Source organism: Convolutriloba macropyga, unplaced genomic scaffold, assembly GCF_964194025.1.
Source record: "Convolutriloba macropyga unplaced genomic scaffold, txConMacr16.3 SCAFFOLD_1194, whole genome shotgun sequence".
NCBI classification, from domain to species: Eukaryota; Metazoa; Xenacoelomorpha; order Acoela; family Convolutidae; genus Convolutriloba; species Convolutriloba macropyga.
The window spans coordinates 45,234-56,945 of record NW_027453639.1 but is presented as its reverse complement, the minus strand read 5'-3'; the positions used below and the strand labels follow the sequence as shown (position 1 = coordinate 56,945).

The 11,712-nt window shown below is 39.0% G+C and overlaps 1 long non-coding RNA gene across 1 annotated transcript; it reads right to left on the bottom strand.

Moving 5' to 3' along the window:
• Positions 1 to 9,984: 9,984 nt before the first annotated feature.
• On the bottom strand, positions 9,985 to 11,426 carry LOC142358440 (uncharacterized). Its single transcript, XR_012761820.1, has 2 exons — positions 11,204 to 11,426; positions 9,985 to 10,348 (listed from the first exon to the last, which is right to left on the bottom strand). It is a non-coding gene; the product is annotated as an uncharacterized LOC142358440 (long non-coding RNA).
• Positions 11,427 to 11,712: the final 286 nt, after the last annotated feature.

Below are 11,712 nucleotides of genomic sequence, written 5' to 3'. Positions count from 1 at the left end.
CAAAAGCTCTCGAATAATTCCCCACTCAAATTCGCTCACGCATACAGTCCCTTTAAGTTGGAAAACTCAAACGTCCCTTCTTTTTTGTCCGCGGTCTCAGAAGTTGCCGAAAGAAGCCCCTTTTTCCCCTTTGGTCTCAGTTGTCACCAACTGAAGAGGAGTGTGTTTCCTTTGAGTCGGAGTAGTCACCAAAGTAAAGATGAGCAATTCGTAGGTGGCAGAAATGAATACAAGCAGTTTAATGCTAGCAGTTGTCTTTAACTTCATAAGAATCGCAAAACAGAATTTCTTGGAAAAAAGCTTCAAAGTAGATCCAGCATTTAAGCAACCAGTTTTCTCTGCTTGTCTGTAGCTCACGTTGCCTCGTCGCACCGCGTTTTAAATTCTAAAAAAAATTAACTTTTTTTGCAGAAGTATCAATATAGATTTAGTTTGTTTGGTTTTTGGTTTTATTTGTTCCTAAAACTCTACACGCAGCAAAAAAAATTTTCTGGTGCCTTGATTGTGATTAAAGGAGAACTAAAACTTACAGGAAAATCGTTGCAAAGTCATATATGTAAAAAAAATTGAAAGCAATTATTTGGTCCTGTTCAACAAATCAACGGTACACACGCGCGAACGCTTAGTTTTCCTTTTTTAAGCAAATTTCTAGCTAGAATTAGCACCAAAAAAAAACACATTTAGGACTCTTGTTTTTGTGAAAAGTTGCTTTGCTACTTTTGAACGAAAAAAGCTAGGCTGATAAAGCTGAAAAAAGCTAGCCTACATAAACATAAAAGACTTTTAATTTACCAAAAAAAGTCGTCGCTCCGTGAATTTTGAGCCGTTCTTTACCTTTACTTTACATACGACAGAACCATTACAAGTTGACTACAGCCGGTTCATCAAGATGACAAAAGAAAACAACCAGAAGTCCAAATAACTGAGCTCAACATGAAAAATCATCTTGATCTCTTACAGACATCCGTTGGGGAGAGAAAAAGCTTCCGCACTCTTTCTTTGTTGATCAACAAAATCAAGGAGAGCACTGAAGAGCTGAAGACAAACCTTGACCGCATCGTGATGGAAAAAGTAAGCTCTAGTAGCATAAACTCAGTCATGAAACGTCAATCGAACTTGATCTCTCCTCTAGAAAAGTTGGAACCCCAGAAGTTAACAGTCTCGACGTTGATGATCAATTGAGTCAATCATCAACTCGAGTAGGCGATGACATCAACTGCGTCTCACATCCCTCAAGAAGAAAACTCGAGTTGCATCAATTGACACCGGTTTTTCAAAACTCAGAGCTAAACAACATGTCAGTAAAGAACCCTGCCAGCGATGTCTCCCCTCCAGTGCACCCAAGACCGGCGAAACCATCGTTTTTCCTTCCGCAAGGAGAAAATAAACCCAACCTCCCCTCAAGATTCCTTCAGAGCAACAGACAATTTGCGCAGAATACTAGAGAATTGACTGAAGAATCAGTAAAAAAAATTACGACTGTTGAACAGATAAAACAAAAAACGTCGTTGTTAGCAGCCCCAACCCCAGCATCAACCCCTTTAACCAGTTTGCTTCACTTCAACAACCCTCCATTACAGTGAATCAAACTGCAGTTATATTTCCTGTTGAATCTATTGATAACCAGCCGGAATTAATTTATTCATCAGTTGGAGAATTGAACCAGTTCTCTTGTTCAAAGTTGATCACATTGCCCGATATCTCAATGAATCAGCCAGCAAGTGCCACTGTTAGACCAAACGAAAAGTCTTCTTTTCTCTTAAATAACAAAAGAGAAGATCAAAGCATACAACGACTTGCATTAGATTTACAAAACTCACTTCAACATAACTGCTCAGTTAACAAAACTAATACATACCAAACATCAAGTTCATGCAATTTAAATGAGCAAACGCTTCAGCGTCAATTTCATTCAGAAAAAGGAACAAATAGAGTGACAAATGAGACCACGCCAAATCCATATTGTTACAAAGACAGTTGTAACAATCCCCTACATTTTGACAACAATTAAAGTGCAACTGCTCAAACAGTTTCAAACACTCAATTTTCAGCTGTGCCAATAAGTGAAAACCTGAACAGCGGAAAATTGGCGTCAGCAATGTCGCTACCAACAGTAGCGCAAACAAACGTTTCCCAGCGATCTCAGAACCAACATTACCCAACTTGAATTCATTTTAGCAATGGAAATCGAACGGAAGAACCAAACGATGGAATTGTCCCCCCCCCCCAATACAACACTCAACAACCAATGGACCAACCTTGTTTGCTGTACATCATCTCAGCTACCTAATTTTCCGCTTACTCCGGAAAATCCATTTACAAACTACCAAACATCCATTCATCCCCCATTACTCAACATATTAGCCAACCAAACGTTTCGGGAAATTCGAAACAAATTCCAAGTTGGTCTTTTCCTGGAAAGCAATTGTTTCAGCCACGAACTGAAATACAAACAGAAACAGTCCCCTTTGCAAACAAATTTAATTTCCACCAATAACAAACCAAATTTCAATGGTAACCCACTGAAATACCATGAGTGAATAAAAAATTTTTCAACCTAGTTCACAATAATACTAGCCTCACGGATACACACCGAATAACAAACTTACAGAATTCGGTCATAGGAAAAGCCAAAGAAACAGTTCAAGCCTACTCGTGTGACCCAGCTTACTACGCGATTGCTTTGAAAGAACTTATGTATCACTTTGGAGATCCCAGCATTGTTGTGAACGCTTTCATCAATCAACTGGAGGCCTGGCGTCCAAACAATGACTACAACAAACCGAATTTTGTATCTTGTGCTTCTTTTCTCAAACGCTTAGTGCAAGCTTTTGAATATTTAAGCTTCAAAGCTGCCTTGGAAGTTCAACATTGATGAAAAAGGCAAAAGAAAAACTCCACATAATATTCTGATAAAAAGGACAGAGTATACAAAAACTTCAATTGGTAATCAACGAACAGTCTCTGTTTTTCAGAAATGGTTTTGTTGTACAGGCCCAAGTATACGACAAAATCAACAGAGAAAATGTTAATAAGCCTTTTAATAAACGGAATAGTTTCGGTCAAAACAATAATAAGATTAGCCGAATTAACAACAACAATGATAGTAGGAACAGCAAGGCTACGAATCAGTTTTCTAATAATTCACAAAACAATTGGAAACAGAAATCATTGCACTCAAGTCGCCCTGCAAACCAGCCTGCTCAACCACCCTTTATTCCGCGTAAAGATGCTGATCAGTCAAACAAGTTTTGCAAGAAAAGCAAAGGAAGTCGCATACTCGCAACATGCCCTAAATACCAGAAATGTGCACCAGACCAAAAGTATGACATTGTGAGCAAGAAGAATCTCTGCTCGAATTGTTTATGCAACAAACATTTTAAGCAGTCTTGCGCGTCCACAAAACGAAGCCAAACATGTAAAAGATGTCACCACACAACTTTGCATGAGCCTTCGAAACAAGTTACGCGGCCCACACTGCTTTCTCAACAAGCAATCCCAATCAGCCGACACAAAATCTAGCAAGCCCACAATCACAGTCATCCTTTCAACAACAAAATCAAGACAAAAGTACTGACACTGTCAGCAGTAGAAAGAGCCAGCACAAAAGATATGGTCAATCGTTTTCTAGTAAACAACAATCACAACAACAAATTATTCAACGCGCCCATTTGAATGTTTTGAATCCGACACAAAACTTCAGTATCAACCCAAATACAATTCCTCTTCCTGAATGGTATGAACAACTACAAATACTGCCAGTTTCATTTGTGAACGGAAGTAAAGTGTTTGATACCTACTCCTTGATCGACCCCGGAAGCCAGTTCACTTTCCTGCTGGATAAAGTTACTAGCTTTTTTGAGCTTCCCTGCGAACCACAAGCATCAACAACTCTGCAGTACCTAAACACCGAACATGAAATGCCACTGTCCAAAATAAGTGAAACAGTGACAGTAACTCTTTTTGACAAAATCAATCAGCAATTCAGCATTGCCAGAGCCTATAGCCCGCCATGTCTCAATGTATCACCCGCTAACGTTCTTGAACTCAATCAATTATGCAACACCTTCAATGAACTTAGTCACATTTGTTTCCCTGACATAGCCAACGATGCAATAGGCGTCCTTCTTGGTGTCAATACCTTTGCCTTCACATATCTAGTCGATGTAATCCGAGATAGCAAAAAGCGTCCATTCGGCGTCAAAACAAAGCTTGGTTGGACTCTCGCTGGAGAGTACGAGCTATCTCATAAAACAATGAACGCAAACAAGTCCCCGCGCCAACCATTCATTTACCATGTCTGCCGGAAAGGCATTGAAGAAAAACCGTTGGACGAATTGTTTCAAAGATTCTGGAAAATAGAAGTTGAAGGTACATTACCCGAACAGAATGAAGACAACTCACTAGGCCAATTAGCAGTGCAAACAATGGAAAACTCAATCTGTCACAACGGTGAAAGCTATCAGATTGGCTCTCCTTGGAGACCCGTAAAGAAACTCCAGAATAACTATTTCTCAGCAGTCAGTCAACTAAAAAGTCTACAAAAACGACCACAAAACGATCCCGGTCTCAATCAGAAGTACAACCAGACACTCTAAACAGACTTGGATAAAAATTTTGTCAAACCAGTCTAAATGCAAGCACCACCTCCAGAGTCAATATGGTACTTACCTCATCATCCAGTCACTAATCCAAATAAACCCGGAAAGGTGAGAAGAGTTGCCAACGCAGCATCAAAGTTCCGCGGTGAATCACTGAACTCAAATCCTCTAACTGGTCCTGATTTGCTAAATAACTTAATTGGAGTTCTGTTGATATTCAGAGAACACCCGGTTGCTGTTTTGTCAGACATCGAAGGAATGTTTATGCAAATTGCCGTGAGACAAGAAGATCAGTCTGCTCTTCGCTTCCTTTGGAAGATAGGCAACTCCAATCGACAATTCCAATTCATTAGATTATTTTTCGGCGTAACATGCTCACCATTTTGCGCAATTTATGTGCTCAATAAATGAGCAGAAGACAACAAAAGTAAATTTCCAGCCGCCTTGAACTTAATTAAACACCACTTTTATATGGATGACTACATCCAGTCCCTGCCAACAATTTCAGAAGCAAAAGAAGTCATATCACAGACAAAAAGATGCCTGAAAAATGGTGGATTCAGGTTGCCAACATTTGTTTCAAACGAACCAGATGTACTGAAATCTCTTCCGACGACAAAGACGAAACAAAAGAGATCATTGGAGCCCTTGGTCAAAAATAGAACATAACAATTGACGATTTTGTCATGTTTCCCCTACAAGAATTTCCTAAAGATGCAACATTGTACACACAAAGAAAAATATTCAGTTCGTTATCTTCAATCTTCGATCCCTTCGAACTGCTGTCTCCTCTGACAACTAGAATAAAAATGGTTTTGTAGCAGATTTGGAAACTTGGAATAAAATGGGATCATTTGACACCACAAGAACTACACAATAGCCTCCAGAAAGTCCTAAACAGCTACTTTGCCATGCCCGAAATCCGAATACCAAGAACTGTTCACCATTTCAGTAAAACCTCAAGCAGCCAACTTCATATATTTGTGGATGCCTCAATGGCAGCTATGGCAAACGCTGCTTCCCTCCGCACAACTAATAGTCAAGCCACTCCGCCATAAGCGTGTTTTCTCATGGGAAAGTGCAAAGTCGCTCCCATTAAGCAAATGAGCGTGCCAAAAATGGAACTAGAAAGCGCTGTTATAGGAGTGCGCCTTCTAAAACTGATCCAAAGAGAAATGACAATGACAATTGACCAAAATTTTCTCTGGTCCGACAGTCAAGTAGTTTTGGACTGGATAGCCTCAAATAAGAAGCAAAACGTTTTCGTTTCAAACAGATTGCAAAAAATTCATAAAAGTTCTTTACCCCAGCAATGGCATCACATCTCAACTTATCTCAATCCCGCCGATCACGAAACTCGCAGTCTTGAGACAAACAAATTTCAGCAGAAATGGTTAGATCCACCCCAATTTATTTGCGAAAACAAGTCGACCTGGAATTAGATAAACAAACCACGCGCAAAATGTGCGGCAGTCACGAGAAGTCCCAAAACAATTAAACCTATAGTCGATCCGAGTAAATTTTCAACATGGATCATACTTCTTCTGACAGTTGCAACAGTTTTCAACCTAATTCATCGTGCGAAAAAATGAGAACAAACAATCACCAATACACAACTGAAGACATTCAATTATCAGGAAACTATCTCCTGAAATTATCTCAGGACAGTTTTTTCCATTCGACCGTTAATTCCTTACAACGTGGAATGAAACTAGATTCCAAGTGCAAAATTTGACGACTAAATCCGCGGTTGGATGACAACGGATTACTCAGATCTTGTGGTTGATTGCAGTGTGCACCAACGCAACTGGATTTGGAAAAACATCCATTAATTTTGCACGCCATGGACAAACTTGTTCGTTTGTACTTGGAAAATTCCCATCAAATATGTATTCACCAGTCCACATAACCAACAAAAGCATTCCTTCAACCACGTTACCATGTGATTGGCCTTCGGAAAGCGTTAGCAAGCGTACGATTTCATTGTTTCTTATGTCGACGCTTTGACACGAAAAACATTCAACCAATTAGGGCACCATTACCTAGTTTTCGTTTTCCAACATAGGAAACACAATTCCCTTTTGCTAATTCTGGTGTAGATTTCTTTGGACCCTTCTACATCGAAGATTCCAAAGGAATTATAGAAAAACATCATTGTCTGATATTTACATGCATGGTGAAGCGTGCAGTTCACATAGAAACGTGTCCAGACCTAAACACAGGTACGTTTCTCAATGCCTTCAAACGATTTTGCAGTCGTCGATGCCCGCCCCAAGTTGGCGCTTCTGAAGAACTGAAAAAACCTGTTAAAGCCTTGGACAATGACAGAATCTACAAAGCTTTAGCAGTAGCCAATACAACGTGGAAATTCAATCTCCCATACGGCCCTCATTTTGGCGGTGTCTGGGAGCGTTTGATCCAGAGCGCCAAAAGAACGCTCCTACTCATTCTAGGATCCAGAAGACTCTCTTTTGACACTTATCTAACAATCATGGTGGAAATAGAATCAATCCTCAACTCCAAACCACTGACTAACAATGCTGAGTAGCCTGACAACGAGGAACTTTTGACTCCAAACAATTTTCTTATCCAGCGTCCCTTCAATAGCTTGCCACCAGGACCAGCGACCTGCAAGCATGAAATCATGGAAGAACAAGCAGAAGCTGATGAACCAGATATGGCGACGCTTGGTGAAAGATTATCTGCCAACTCTTAGCCGACGGTCAAAATGGTCAAAGAGCAACGATCGACCGCTCAAAGTGGACGACATTGTTTGGGTGCTGAAAGACCAAATGCCAAGAGGCATTTGGCCACTGGGAAGAGTCATGGAGACAACACCTGGACGAGATGGAGAAACAAGAGTCGTAAAGGTAAAAACGGCTTACGGCACGTACGTTCGCCCCGTCTCTGGTCTCGCACGCGTTTTTTCACCGTAGTATTTTTTTTTTATTTTCTACGCTCCAGTTTTAGGCAACGTGAGTTACCCCCTTCGCACAAATTGATGTACTGATGATATTGACAACATTTCAGCCTACAGTTTTAGAGCCAATTTCAAAGAAGATGACAAAAGACTTCAATTGATGCCTCCAAAACCCTTGATGCCGCCTTTGTGCCCTTGCAGCATGTTGCCAATATTATTGCAACTTTCAAGATGATTCAAATAAACCGCCAAAATTGCAACAAAAACTTGACTCTTTTGTCCAACAACGTGAAACTTAGACGTGCTCTTTTAACGAATGATTAGACTAGAGATATGTTTTAGAACATTAGCAACAATAAGACTAAAGTTTTCAACAAAAAAATAGTAAATTTTATAAATGTCATTATTCTTTTCAAACGTACAAACTGTGTCTTCTTTTAGGATTTAAGATATAGAAACTTACAAAACAACATTGCACGTTCTAATAATAGCACAGGAGAATAGGCTGAGATATTTTTCAACTATTGGGGGTTCATCTTTTAATAAAAAGTAAATCTCTGATTGTTTTTGCGGACTGGCTGCTTTTTTATGACAAAAATCAAGTAGAGCAGAAATGTAGAACTGAGGAAGTCCCCAGCATAAAGATGTTAATTCTGCATAATGTACAGTGTGAAGTTGACCATTCTGCGGAAAGTTATCAAGTGTGTGCGTACATTGTACAATGTACAACGTTCTTTTTAAGTAGACTTTGTTGGTTTTTCCGTGAGTCCCAAGCATTATTTGCAACTTCTCTTCCGATCCAATTGTCAACTGAATATGAGAAGAGACAATAGTATTAGCGGCCTGAAAAGAAATTGAAAGTGTTAACTATCCGGCTTTAACACTACAGCACGCTAGCAGCTAAATGAGAAACCAAGGTCCAGTGCGCTACTTTAGCCCGCTGTGATCAAAATATCAGAAATCGGCCATTGTCCAAAAAAATGGCTTAAATGAACAATCAAGAGAACGCTTTGTGAAAAAGTGACCCAATTACAGTTGATGAGCAAGCATTAAGGGCCACAGAAGATTTATATTTTTAAAACTGGGAGAGGCTAGCAAGGTTTCTACCAGGTTAAAAATTGGTCTCTCGACAAAAACTTGATATTCCTAATTTTATATCAGCCAGCAGACGATTAAAGTTGTCTCATTGTCAATTGCCAGTTTTTTTCGGCCATTTCTGACGTTTTTTTTTTGCTATTTTTGACGTTTTTTCGGCTATTTTAGGCGTTTTGGGGACCTCTTTTGGACGTTTTTTCGGCCATTTCTGACGTTTTTTCGGCTATTTTTGACGTTTGTTTTTCGGCTATTTTGGACGTTTTTGGGACCTCTTTTGGACGTTTTTTAGACGTGCCAAGGCTTGGCCAAGACTTGCATTTAGACTTGCACGTCTAGGCCAAGACTTGCATTTAGACTTGCACGTCTAGGCCAAGACTTGCATTTATACTGGCAAGTGTAAAAAGTGACATGATCATAGCTCTGAATCAGTACTGATATAAGAATTGCAATTTGACATGCCCAGTACTGATATTGACTTGCCGTTCAGTCCGGGTACTGATAATAGGTATTTTATAACGAATAAGATGATTTTCCGCTATGTGCTCTTATAAGGAATTATTTGTCTCATTTAGTTTTCTTGCTTCACTTAATCACAAAGAGTTCTAGCTTAGTTGCAGGCGTTCTTCTACCGCTAAACACTATATTCAAATCTACATTCACAGATTTTGAAGAGCGCAGTAAAAGATCATTTTGAACTCTCTGATAAATTATTGGCAGCATAGCAAGAATCTGCATAGCATTTATACTTGGTTTTGCTGTTGCACTGAGAATGAACGAACAGCACTGGACACTCCAATAGGATAATTTGGCATTCCAGAATCTAGCAATGAAGAGGACTGGCATTTTTAAACTTGCATGTACGTGCTTCTTACCATATGTCTTTGATCTAATATCTAAGATACGATACGATACATCTATCTCAGTATTGTCGTGGATTAAGAAATTTCTATGGAACCTAAACCTGCGTGTAGAGTTCCTTTCATTTTTTTGTTCATATACCTTGGAAATGACCGAAAAGTGTTACTGAGTTTCTTGCTGATTAAATGACCAATATGTGTTAAAATGAGTACGCAAACCAGAAAGCCATAGTTATTTGGCTACAACTACTGGAAAGTGAACAAATATCAGTATTTCAAAAATAAAGACCAATTTCAAGTTAATATATACTTGTTACTATGTAGCTGGCTGCTAGTTCAAAAGGCGAGAATCTCGAAGTAAATTAGTTCTCAAAACTCAAACCTGCTCATTTTGGTTTAGCTAAAAAGGAGAAGTCAGAGTTATAAGCAGAATTTTTCTTGCTATTCAACCCTTTTTTGTTCTCCCTAAACATGCTCTACTCGTGTCTGATAATGAATTGAAAAAATAATGTCAGAAGAATGCGTCAATTACTAAACCTATTTTCATATCCGTTCCATTTTTTCTACCCCACCCTCAAATGAGCTGATAGAACCTTTTCACCTTTGTTAAATATTTTTTGCGTTTGTGTTGCATCAACTTGAAGACAGCAATGTAACAGCTATAATACTAGTTTAGCAACGAGAGTTTCATGATGAATGTGAGTGTTTGTGATTGTTAACATTGACATTATGTGTTTGTCTTCAAGTTAGACGGGCATGATTCTTCATTGACCAAGACAAACCATGCTACCATCACGCTCCTCGCATTCCAGGTCGTCGCCAGTATCTGTACAGCAGGCTTCTGCTGCACATGATTCCCCTGATCCGGCACACGCCTGTCACAAAACAAATTCAAGTTTCCCACTAGTACTCACAATTTAAAAAACGCTAGAAATTATTCTTATGTCCATTCTCCAATATTCGGCTATCTATAACTCATGTTTTGATCACCCTGGTAACGATTCGATGCTGATTTTTGAAATATCTTGCAAAATTCGAGTATGACGCATCGTATGTCAAGAATCTTGTAATAATAACAACTGTTGCACAATCTAACGCATCACTTCTCGACTAAGGCAATTATGATTGATTCATAACTGATTATAACTATATGCTGAGCAGAAAAATCTAATGTTAATAAAAAATTGCAAAAATATTTTATCCTAAGTCAAGATAACCAAAGTGCCAAAATTCAAAACCTTCTCACATGCCTAATTCGCGAAAAAAAGCTGACGGGAAAAACCGCAACCATGCAAAACATGAATGTAATTGGTTATGACCATATGCAAAATCTCGATCTAAGGTTGAGCAATTTTTATAATTATTTTTATTACCCGCAAGAGACTTTCAAAAATCTTTTAAGATATCCATTAGTTATTGATATGCGATTGCAACGCAAAATGCAATGTATGGATTATGATGTGACTCTCGCCAAGCCAATGAGAAAATCTGGTCCTTGGTCGAGAACCATTGAAATTTAAGCCAGAAATTCCAAATGGCTATAGCGACTATGCTAAAGGCACTGGGAAATTCTAGCTTAAATTTCGATGGTTCTCGGCCAAAGATCAGACTTAAAAAGACGTGAACTTGCTTAAAACAAGATATTGCAAATTTGAAAGCTGGCACTCTATACAAGGAGATCTGGCATTTTTAGACTTTTGCGTTCGTGTTTGAAGAAAGATATAACTAACCGATACACCGTAGGGCATCATTACTGCGACCAGGAGGAAGGCGAATAGAGCGAGATAGAGAAGTTTCATTGCTGCAGAGATTTGTCGCTGAGAAAACGATCTACTAATTATCAATTTGCAATTGTGGGATACTGAAAATGATGTCTGTAACTTTGCTTATAAAGTCACCGCAGATGGAATTGGGTTGCTTGACCTTTTTTTTACATCTACAGAAAGAAGATCGCGTCAGTTGTATTACTAAGATTTGTTCTCCTTATTTTTCATCTGTTACAAATTAGGTGTCTGGTGACAAATGCGATGCCTCAACGCATAGTTGATGGTGAACGCAAAGTAAGCCGACGTAAAAGTAAGACGACGTTAAAGCGATCCGAAAGTTACCCGGACTCTAGTCTCATAGCATATGAGTACTGAAACATTCTATTCCAATAGTATATCGCGGGTTCAGTACTGTATCAGTGTATCCTAAAAGCATCTTCCCACCTAATTATGTATCAGAGATATTATTTCTG